The sequence below is a fragment of the Glycine soja genome, chromosome 15 (assembly GCF_004193775.1).
Source record: "Glycine soja cultivar W05 chromosome 15, ASM419377v2, whole genome shotgun sequence".
Taxonomy (NCBI): Eukaryota; Viridiplantae; Streptophyta; class Magnoliopsida; order Fabales; family Fabaceae; genus Glycine; species Glycine soja.
In genome coordinates, this window is record NC_041016.1 from 16995943 (window position 1) to 17008880 (window position 12938).

Sequence of the window (12938 nt, forward strand, 5' to 3'; positions counted from 1 at the left end):
TAGTTTTGTTTAGAAAAGAAGAGATTTAATAGTTAATAGCTAAAGAAACTCAAAAACTTTTCTTTTATTTATATTCTTTTTATTCTCTTCCTATTCAATTCTAATTTTGTCTTTTTTTCTCACTATCTCTCATACTTCTTTGTCTTCTCACCTGCTTCTTCAGTTTACTTGATTCTTGTTTCATTTCGACAATTTAATCGATAATTTTACATCACAAAAAGTCTGAAAAATTAATTTTAAATAAAACAATGATAATTTTAATAAACTATTTTATGAGTAAATAAAAGGACTCATTCTTAAATTTGCTTTAGGCCTTTCAAGTCCTTGAGCCGCCCCTGATAGATATATGCTCTACAGATCAACAACAACGATGCTTGGAACTCAACGGGATGGGTGTGAGTGAAGTATGGAGGGGTGGTGCGGTATGGAGGGATGGTGCGATCTGGAGGGGTTGGGCAGGGGGAGGAGTGGCATGATATAGGGGTGGGCCAAGGGTTCTAGATGTGGGCTAGGGTGGGGGAGGCGATTTTGGATCTGTGGAGAAGGGGAAAGGTGTAGGGATTTGGTGAGTGGGCATAATAAGGATTTCATAGAGATTGGTAGTTTAAATAACAAATATGGTAGTGAGAATAGTTGTTCCCAATTGTTATAGGCATATCGCGGCTATAGTTCACAAATTGCCCTCTTTATTTCCTTTTAGTGGCCATCATTGTCTCCTTATTATGTATTTTTCTTTTGGTGTTTTCCCATATTTCAATTTTGGATCATTGAAAAATAGGGATTATTTATCTTTGGATTAAAATAGAAGGCAAGCAACTCAAAAGGTTTACACAGTGGTATAATGTTTTGTTATGTTCACATATGTGAAAACAATCTATTTAGCAGAATTCACCGTGTGCAAAACTTTCTTGAGTCAATGACAGTCATGCAACATAAGCGAGATTATTTTTTGACCCAGTTGATTAGGAGACACCCATATCAAAAAATTAAAGGCAAGCAAAATGTATCAAAAAAGAGAAGGCAAGTTGTGCTTTTTATTTTATTAAAATATTTCCTTTTAGAAGATATTTATAATAAGAAAACAAGATATTATAACTTTTTGCTCATTTATCATTTATTTTATATTTTAAATTTTAATATCTAACAAGATTACTCTTTTTAACATAGGCAAGGGCGAATAATGCAGGTTTCTTTAAGTAGTCCCTTCAAGGCAAAAACAGCTAGTGGCCCAACGGAGTGGTCTTGTGGTAAATAATCACTGTTAACAAACACGGTGGGTACCATGGATATTAGATATTGGGCTGAAAGGACTTCTAAAAGGATGTTGCTTCCTACAGCCCTTTTTTGGCTTCCCAAATAGCCAAATCTAGAATGTAAAATTACATTCTGAAATGCACCTTCTTTTTTTCTTCTGGATTCAATCCAGAAGGTATAAAACATTCTGGAAAGAGTTCATGAAGCAATGTGGAGGTGCAGGAAGTAATAGCCTTCTAAAAATGTACAATGAAAACAAGGACTCAAACAAAAGCATGCACCAGCTACATCTAGTTGATCATGAAAAAAAATATACGTTTAAACTAATTTATTTATATTTGAAATAAATTTTATAACAAAAATCTTTAGGATTTTCAAAAAGAACTCCTTAAAAAAAGAAATTAGATTGACTAATTTTTGTGAAATTACACAAACTCGTCATGCTTTTATCTACTTTTCCAGTAACCTTCATTAATTTTTTAGAAATATACATTGACATCCCTTTATACATTACACTAACCCTCCTTAATTGTAAAATAAATAAATAAAAAATTTTACGTTGTGCTTTCCTAATAGAGATGTTGCCGTAAAAGTTAAAGAAAAGGAAATATTTATGTAATTTCATGAATTTTAGGATTGATTTTTTTTATATAGATAAATATTAGTAATTAGTATATTGTATTAGTGGAAGAATTTGAACCTATAATCTTCTTATCACTCTAACTCTTATGTCCCTCCAACCACCTTATAACTCAGTAACTAGTGTAATTTATTTTATAAAAAAGATTTTGTCTAATTCATTCCAAGTAAAAATGGGATTAAATAATCTCATTTTGAATAACCAATAGAACTTAGATAATTGTCTTATTATAAAATTCTATCATTAATGCTATGATTATCTCATTTAATGTATTATCTTTAATTTGACTTTCATATTATTTATGTGTAAAATTAAAACTTCATATTTATTAATTAAAAGCTAATAATTAAAATTATAATAAAACTATAAAATTATAAAATCTTAACAATTATTTATTTAATTCACTTTAGGTAAATAGTTATTATAAAAAACATACTTTAGGTAAATAGTTTTCATTTATTTTACAATTTCTAAGTATAATACTTTAAATATTTTTCCAACATTAATTTTTAATTAAAGAATTAAAAATTACAGATAAAGAGTATAACTTTTAATTAAAATTTATAGATAAAACTATAAAAAATTGAAATTAAATCCATATATATTTTTCCTAAGGTGAATAAAGAATGTAATGATTAAAAAATTAAGTGTTAAGATTTTAATATTCTATAATTTTATTTCATATATATACATATATGTATTTTAGTATAATTTTAATAATTAACTTTTAATTAAAAATTATAAAGTTTTAATTTTACACATAAATGATGTGAAAGAAAAATTAAAAATAAAACATTAAATGTAATAATCATAAAATTGATTATTAAATTTAAAATAAGACAATTATCAAAATTTTATTGATTATTAAATATGAAATTATTTAACCTTATTTTTACTTGAGTTCAATTAGACAAATCCTAAAAATGTGTTGACAGTTCGACAATAAGATAAAGCCACTAAGGTTCTAATAATTTCCCGAAACTTGCATTGGTTATACTTAATACATTTCAAATTACAAGTGCAATTTATAATTATACATATATTTGGATATATTAAACTTAAATATGTTTTTTTTCCCTCAAATTTGAGTCACTGGCTGTTGTTTGATCTCAAGTTTAAATTTGTTTTTTTATAGTCCTTTAATTTCAAAGATCTCTCAAGTTTAAATTTGTTTTTTTTTTATAGTTCTTTAATTCCAAAAACTGTTATTTTTAGTCTTTTATTGTGGTAAAAAATTTATCACAAATTGTACATCTTAATTACCAAAAATTAGATAAGAGAAACTAAAAAAATTATTTTTCAAAATTAAGGAACTAAGAAAAGAATATTTACATTTGGAGAACCAAAGCCGATAATAACCTAAATTTAAGGGATCGAAACATCATTTAGCCCATATATTATATTGTTACTATAATACATTAAAAATTTACTCCATCCTATCTCAAATATATATAAGTAACAAAAGTTTTTTAATTTTATCTTAAATATAAATAAATCTCAATTACTTATGTTTTATTTAATGAAACTCTCTCTGAAATATTTTTCTTTTAATAAGACCAATGACTTTTTTATGCTTGATATCTAGTTCTAATAAAAAATAGTTTCGGATAAGAGTTTATTTTTTAGGTTAAATTAGTTTGTAGATCCCCATGTTATTACAAATTTTTTAATTAGGTCCTATACTTTATTTTTTTTATTGGTTTCCTATATTAATTTTAATTTGTAATTAGGTCCTTATGTTAATTTATAATGAGGAATTTATTAGACTTGATGAAATATTTTATCATACACACACAAATGTGAACCCTAAACCAATACATGTGAGCTAATTACAGAGGTGTGAATCCTAAACTATGAACTGTTACATAGGTGATTAAGGAGGTGTGAACAACATTACAAACAAATTAAGGATTAATCATGTATTAGGATTGAGGTTACGGTTTGAGAGATATGAAATTCACATTTTAAGGTTAGGTTACGGTTCATAAGATAATGGATGGATAGGAAATGAAAAACATGAGTGTTGAGGCGTCTTAGATAAAAAATAATAATAATTCCATGTGTATCATTTTGGTTGACATGAAATTACACTTAACATCTATGTGCGTATATAGCATAATATTTGGTTAAGTCTAACAAATTTCTCACAACAAATTAGTATAAGAATCTAATTATAAATTTAAAATTAATATTTAGACTCAATTAAAAAAATAAAACATAAGAAACTAATTAAAATTTTTATAATAGTATGAGAACCTACATATTAATTTTACTTATTTTTAATTAAAAATAACATAATTTAATGAAGTTAAATTAATTTTCTTAATAAATGTGAATTATATTTTTTTTATTTATAATTAAGACAAAAAGAAGTATTATAAAAGTTGACAAAATGTAAGACCAAATTTCATAAGATATTTTCAAATTCACTTCAGTATTATACTTATTTCCACACAATTTAGCGCATATTGCACTTATATTCTTCCTATTTTCTCCTTTCAGAAACACCCCTTGTTTTGTAAAGCACGTTACAGAAGCAGCCCCCTTCATCATCACGAAGTTAATTGACTCCGTTAACATGAAATATTTGAAAACTTTTGTCCTCTTCTTCCTCACAACACCTATTATCATTCTGTTCTCCAAAGGCTTCCACAGCAACTCCTCTCCATGTTGTATTATACGAAAATCACCCTCACTCAGAACCCAAGTTTTTATTTTTGAGGACCCCTGCATTTTCATCATCTTTAATTTTCTAATAAGATTATTAAGAAAATGTTGATCACCTTCAATTTTTCAACGCCTTTCGCCATTACCTTCATTTACATCATTATTCTCAAACAAATTCCATGGCATCACACAATTTGATTTCCTTCATCAATTACTTACGAAGATGAAGAAGGGACACCATGCCTATCTCCCAATTTAATTTTGTCTACTTTTGTATCTTCATCACACAATTGGCTTTTGTGTGTTGTTGGGTCTTTTGTCATTTTGTTAAAAATTAACATCGTCGATCAATAACTAAGACGGTTGAAGGAAGACAAAACAAATATATTTTAATGAAAACAATACAAGTGTAATTAATAAACCTTAAACATAGAAATATCAATATAATTTGCTAAATCCATTTTTGTATTTATGGCCTGTTAACCATATACCATAGTTCCACCACTGTTGGTAGTACACATGATGCACAGGTAATCTCTAATAAACTATAGCACAATGAAAAGATTCCTTAAATCAGTCTTTGCTCGTTTCCCGTTTGTCTTGGATCTCTTCATGCGATCAAACGTGGCAAATAACGTAGTAAGTCATGTAATCAATTAGGACTCCATTCTGAGGTGAAAATCCCATGCAGTAGTTTTGTACCACTCAACCAAAGCAACATTAAACATTTAATTTGTACATGCAATTGCAAGCACCATGCTGTGATGTGAAACACCAAGGATCGTCTTGGTGTGAAATAATTAAAATGCTAACTACATTCATTCTTCACTTTTCTCTATTTTTGCACTGCGCGCATCATGTTATGCATGTGGGCTATAAATCCTAATAGTGTCCAAACCCGTGCATATATGATAGGTACGTGGTACGATTCGATAAAATCTTAGACGCGTTTTCCATATTGCAAGTCAATCACCTAAGTTTTATTTATTATGTGGATAGGTCATGCATTACTCATCAGCATAGGCTGGACCCGTGAATAAAGAGAACAACTCTAGAGCTTTTGTATCTCACACAAGGGCCAAATCATTGAATGGCCAGACTAATGAATCAAATATCGTTCTACATTATAACGTGATTTTTTTTCTTTCTAAAAAAATCTTAGCTGTTTCGAAGTTATATTGTATCCCATGTACCGATAAGTCATTTAGTGTCTGAGAGATACTACCGGACTTAATCTTATTAAGATCTCTAATTCAAATTTTTTAGAATATGCAAAACATGGTTGAGATGACATAATTTCACCAAAGATATTAACCAAAATTTTTAAAGAAAATTAGTTATTAACAAAATCAGTGAATATTTTGTATCGATAATATGATAACAAAAAATACTACAACCATGTCATGCTAATCAGAAATAGATAAAGAAGACCCATCAAACAAACAAATCTTTTCTAAATAATTTTTTTTCTCACAAAACTTGAAACTAAGTAAGATTCTATTAATAGAGAATTAAGTTCTTTTTTGTGTGCATACAATTTATCATCTAACTAATAGTTAGAAACGATCCCTTTTATACCATAAGGATTATCAAAATAAAGATTACCTCTAATAATAAAGCATTTTTTGCACACACAATAAGAATTAAAATTATCCATCATTTTTATGAGATCTGGCTATTTGTCAAGTTAGTTCAGTTAATTGTAAAGTGTGCATGAATTGTTATAAGGGTTTGATTAATTAGTATTCTTATGATATTGGTTAAAAAATTAAAAAAATACTTATTGTGTAAATTATTAAAAAATATAAAAAAATTATGTATAGTGTAATTTTTTGTCACCTAATAAAAATATTTTTTATTTAAAATTATTTTACTAATATTCTTAGAACACTAATTAATAATTTTTTAATTTAAAATTATTGGTTAAGTAAAACGTCGCAAACGATGGGGTCAGAGCAATGAACAGTTTTATTGTGCAATTACCCATGCTTTTGCTGGAATAGGAGACTGCAAATGAGCATGTCCAGTGCAGCTAACAAACAGATAAAAGAAACATAGGCACGGAACTTTCTGATTTTTAGTTTTGTACCCTAGTGCCCTGAATCAAACACTCTTTATTCTTTAAAGTACTTTTATTTCCCCTTTAAGGCACACTCATTGAGGCCATTGAATCTTTTATCACGCCTTCAAATGAGCAGACACATGATGATAATATTGTTGCATGATTGCATGAACAAGATCGATCCTCTAATTCACGCTTCAAAAAAATTTAGATAAGTATTCTTATTCTAAAATAATTAACATTTAAAAAGGTTTAGTCTGTTACTATTCTTTTGTTAATTAAACCTATATTTCTTTTTCAAGTTATATAAATTTTTCATCTAATATTACTCTGCATAGTTTATTTTTATTTAACATTTTCATATAAGGTAATTTATCATATAGTTATTTTCAATTTGACAACTCAAACCGTAGTTCAACGGCTGATCTAATGAATAGAGTTATATTAGAGATTAGACAACTAGTTGAGTAAATTGATTTTCTGTTGAACTTTGGCTCTTCTAGTCCAAAAGAAAAAAAGGAAAAGAAAAGGGTTATAAACTTATAATAGAGTTTGTTTCTTTTTTGTTTTTCTCAGCAATCTCTCTCCTCACATCTTCAATATGTAACAAGTCAAGCTGATGTCCCGTAACTTGCGTATGAAGTTGGATGCTTTTTTTTCTTTTGGTGAAGAAATTGGATTGCTTTGGTGCCCTTATTTCTTTCTCTTAAAAAAAGTAAATTATACCAACTATTTCGAAGGTTTTATGAAATTACAAAACTTTCTATTGTTTTTATCTACTCTTATACTAATCTTCTTAATTTTTAAAAAATATGCATTAATAATCTTCTTAATTGTTTAAAAAATACTACATGTACTTCTTAAAAAAATATAAATGTTTATTTAAGTTGTTAAATGTTTCTTAATTGTTAGTTATATTTAATTTATTCATAAACAATTATTAAAAAAACTAATTTTTTTATGTATATATGGATAGTTAACTATCATCACATTATTAATCGAATAGAAATCATATTAAAATGTAATTTTAAATATTCTAATTAGAATAAATAATATATGCAGTGTAAAGGTTTTATATTTTTATTATTTATTCATAAATTATTATATATGATAAACATACTTATTATTGTAATAATTATGGTAAAGGTATTAATAAAAATTATTTCTAATTAATTCACATTGTTGGAACTTTTCCCGTTAAAGTTTGTGTCTATTGAACTCATGTAAAACTATTAAAAAATTGGCATTTAATAAATTAACGATTGAGCCTAGACACAGTAGTAACTCCCAAGAAATTGTGGAGGAAGCAGTTTTAAATATCTCGCATGCTATGCGGCTATTTTCAAGCCAAAAGGTAGGGAATATTAAACTTCACTCGGTCTTCTCGACACGGGTGGAGATAGGTGAGAATGATCTACAGGTCTACGATCTCGTCTATATAAAGTCTAGTTTAAATTGATCTATTTAATTAAAAGGTTAAATTTAGACTTTTTTAAAAGTCTATTAAATTAAATAGACGAGGCCTTATTAAAAAACCTTATAAGCCTGATAGACCGACCTATATATATATATATATATATAAAATTAATTTTCTAGATACAATTAATTTTTTTTTAAACTATCAAACTTTGACTCCATAATTTCTATTCCTATAATCAAGGACTTTAATTACAAGTTAGGTGTGAGTAATGTGCCTTTTTTATATTCCTCATTATTTTGATTACTTTCATTTTTTTTAACTTTCCTATTACGTTCATACTCCATAAAATATTAAATATTTATTATGAAGAAGACTTTTAAAAAGGCTATCAGGCCACGCCAGACTTTTAAAAAGGTGAGGTCGAGTCAAAATAAAAACCTTTGATAGGCTATAGGTCAGGCTCAGACCTTAAAGATTTATCGTAGATTAGGCTCAAGCATTTCAAAGCCTGGTCTGACCTAGCCTATTCCCACCCCTACTTCTCGAACATTGGTTTATAATTTTCAATAATGAACATAAGTATGAACTCTGTTTTCAGGCTTGGTTTTCAATTTTTTTATCAATATCGAACTTATATAAAGAAAATTTATAATAATTCAAGCATATTATTCAATCATCTAAGCAAATTCTTTTAACCTAGATTTAATATATTTTTTTCATCTCTAATTATAAGATTTGTTTAGAAATTTATTTGTTGTTTTTTATAAGATAATTTTTAGGTGCATTAACTATTATTTTTTATACATATTTTTACTTAATTAGTCTCTCCAAATATTAATTAGATATAATTAAGTGAATAAAGGAATAAAAAAAATATATAACTTTAGAATGCTAATATAAATAATTGACATATATTTAATGTGATTAATTAAATTAATTATTAAAAAAACAGTTGAAAGAGTATTGTAATTAGAAATGGAAGGGAGTAATTAACATAACAATGAAAGATAATGCACTCTACTTGTAAATTCTAGTACTGTAATAGCAAGGGTATAATAGGTATGAGTTAGATAGAAGTTAGTGCCACAAATTAATGTTGTCAATGTCAAAGATATATTAATAGCTTCTATATTCTGAAGCAGTGAGGAAGGTTACACAAGGCCATGCATGCCAGAGGTACATAAATGATAAATCCTAGTATTGAAGAAATGGAAAGAAAAAAAAAGTTTGATGAGCACATGCATGCGGGCGTATGTGACAAAATTTTAATTTTTCTTTCTTTCATAGGCTCTTTCCTAACATTATGGGTTGTTGATATGATAATAGTAATACCCAAATTAATTAGTCGTGCGTCGTGTTTAAGAAATACTACTAGATATGCCCTTTTATAAGAATCTTTTGAAAAGTGTATAAAAATACTTGTTATAAACTCTTCAAAAAAAAAAAAATACTTATCCATACTGGTTTATATAATCCATATTTATTCATCTTATCCTCTTACACAAATATATACAAATATATAGGTAGAAAAGATATGTTATACACGATCCAAGTGGCGGATCCAAAAACTGTTTTTAGTGAGAAAAAAATAATTTATAATATTTTTATAGACAAAAAATATTATAATTTTTTATAAAATACACAATCTCATAAAAAGAAAAAACAAAATACTTATACTTCTACGAATTTAAAAGAATAAAATTAATATCACTTTATTTTTTCTTTCAATTTTTACATTGTTTAATTTAAAAAAAAAACATTTTATGAAAGCAATATGTGTTTTTTATGAAGACAAAACCAATAATTATTCAAGTAAGAAAATTTACTTTATGAAAGCAATTACTCCCATAATAATAAGCAACATGCATCCACCCCTGTACACAATACACAAATATATAATGTACAGTAATTTTAAACTATTTTTTTATTTCCCAGGTATGAGCTCAAGCCTAATCCCTTGTGATGATTGTCACAGAACACTTATCATAGGAACTAAGGATCTCGGTGTAATTTTATACTATTATTTAATGACAAAATATTATATATAATAAAATTATTAAATTTTAAAATAATTATCTTAAAAATTATATTAATAATTATTTTTAATTAATTGACCATATAAAAGCTTATATTGATTTTTTATGGAAAAAATATATATTGATAATATATAGTCATTACAATTATATTCACATATATATATATATATATATATATATATATATATATATATATATATATATATATATATATGTTATGAAAGAGATAAGATAATTGAGTATAGGGGTGGACCGACGTTAGCATGAGGCCCCTGATTTTTTTCCAATTTAAAAACTTAATATATCAATATTATTTATTTATTTTATAGAAATTTATTTATTTTATTAAGTAAAGAAATTCTATTTGAAACTGATTATATTTCTTAAAAAATTTAAATTATTATATAATTAATTTTTATCTCTTAACTTTATTTTTTAATTATAAAATTTATTTTTTAAGAAATCTTATATCGATATGATATTTTATCAAAATCAAATTATTATATCATCAATTTTTATCTCCTATCTTTTTTAAATTATTAAATTAATAGTATTTTTATCCTTTTTAAGAAATCTTATCTAAATATTTATTTCATTAAATTTTAGTTATTATATAATGAGTTTTTTTTGTTAAACTCTATTTTTTCTTTTGCGATTAGAGTTCTTGTTTTCAAATATCATATAACAAATGTCTTCTGAATAATTGAAGATAGTTATAATTTCCAAATTATGAAAATACACACTAGTTGTTATTGTAGTCATGAGTTGTGACATCAAAGATCGATAAAGGTTCAAAGACAATATAAAACATGAAAGAAATTTTTTTAATTTTTCATATTTCATATTTAATGTTTTAATAATAAGATTACACTTGGTAAGTCAACAAGATCTAACATAATTGGTTGAACAAGTGACTCTCAATTATTGTAAACCTTCTCACATTATCTTTAATTCCCAAGAATAAAAAGATCGACTACACTTAATAATAAGATACAAAAATAATTTTTTATTATATAGTTATTAATATATATTGAAAAGAAAATCATTGATTATTTTTGTAACATAATAAAAAGACATTATGTGTGTTTTTATTGGGTGATAAATGTTATCACTACTACAAATATTGCCTTTTACGTCACCTGCGCTACGACGGTTATTTAGATAACCGATTTAAATAGTGACGCGGTGGCATTTTTGTAATTATTCTAAAAAAAATTGCATTTTACGACATACATTCTAAGGCGGTTATTAAAAACCGCCTTAGAATGTTATATTATATAAACTTTACTACGGGTTTTAGTAAAAAACCTCGTAGTTGGGTTAAAAAAAAAAAACAAAGCCCGTTAAAAACCTTCCCCTCTTCGTTACATTGAACCCTGGCCCCTCTTTCCTGTTCTCTGAGTGAGCACATTGACAGAAGCAATGTAGCCCTCTTCGCTGTTCTTCCATTCGATCAACTCGACGATGCACGTGGGTGACTCTTCTTACGGCTCAAAGTTCCTTTGAATTAGGGAGTTCGTGAAGAGCAAGGCTTTCTCCACGGTCCTTACAGATTTATTTGTCTCTTCGTTTTTGTTCTGCAACATTCTACAGCCATTTCTGGCAGCCTTTTATTCCGCTAATGGTCAGAATAGTTTAGTATGTAATCTTTTTTTTAGTCATGGTACTTTTGTCATACATGGGATATATAATTTTAATAGGTGATATTTGGTTTTATGCTGTGCATGCAGGTGCTTTAATTGGTGGGAACAAAGCTACAAGGCATAATAACAGATATGTGTTTGGATAGTCATGACAAATCCCATATGATCAAAGGAACTTTGCTTGTGAGGCCTAGTGACCACCTTTTCTGGTTTGGATAATTGGATGTCCCAAGCTGCTACTTCATCTTATTAGCTTCATATTGTTTCAGGTTATTCTTTAACACCGTACAATTCTTGATTCTTATACTTGGAAAACATGTATTTAAACTCATTATTAGAGTATTTTGCATCATGCAAAATTTCTTTCAACTAGCATTTTTCACATGGACTTCGGTAAGTTCCCCATTTTATTCGCTTGGAAAATAACAATAATAAAAAAATTGGCAAATTTGTGTTCTAAAAATATTTTTTTTAAGAAAAAAACGAGATCGAAAATAAAGAAAATGAAGAGAGAATGTATTAAAGTAGAATGAAAATACTGTATAGCCAGAGCCTTTTTTTTTTTGTCAATTTTTTTCTTCCACAATGAGTTAGAATTTGAGTTGAGTATTGATCATTGGGTAAATAATTGGTAGTTACTATTCTAATTTATCTAACAAAGTCACAATTACCTTAGCTGTATAACTGTAATTAAAATAGGAAAAAAAAAGAGAAGATAGCAAAAACAAATGGAGGATATGAAAAATTTTATTCTTTGTTTCAGTAAAAAATATAACATATTGTTTTCTGTGAAGTACAGATCCGATTCGACATCAGATCATGCTTTCATCAAGAAACTGAGAATATTATCATAAGGGTACTTCGAAATCTCAAAGTTGGGTTAGTCACTTACTTACCTTCTCAGCAATTTCATTTGCCTTCCCTGCATAGTTTCTCAAACAGATTTATTTTTGATAGAGAGAAATTTAAAGTATCATTTGAGGGTCCTTAGTCACAGTCACACATGTTGTTGGAAGATTTTTTATTTTTTATAATAAGCAAAAACAAATTTAATCAGAAGCACAAGGTCTGCCATTCAGTGGGTAGCATGCCTTGGAACTTGTCTAGCCTTTTGGTGCTGGTTATGTGGTTATTAAGGATGTTCCTCCAAGGACTACTGTTGTCGGGAACACAGCAAAGCTGGTAGGAGGGAAGAACGGCTTTGTTAAGTTGGATA

At 27.1% G+C, this 12938-nt stretch overlaps 1 long non-coding RNA gene across 2 annotated transcripts; it reads left to right on the forward strand.

The window, feature by feature from the left end:
- Positions 1-11646: 11646 nt before the first annotated feature.
- LOC114387163 lies at positions 11647-12081 on the forward strand. Of its 2 annotated transcripts, none has more exons than XR_003661253.1 (2): positions 11647-11703; positions 11810-12081. It is a non-coding gene; the product is annotated as an uncharacterized LOC114387163 (long non-coding RNA). The 2 variants fall into 2 exon arrangements; XR_003661252.1 differs by having other exon boundaries at positions 11666-11717.
- Positions 12082-12938: the final 857 nt, after the last annotated feature.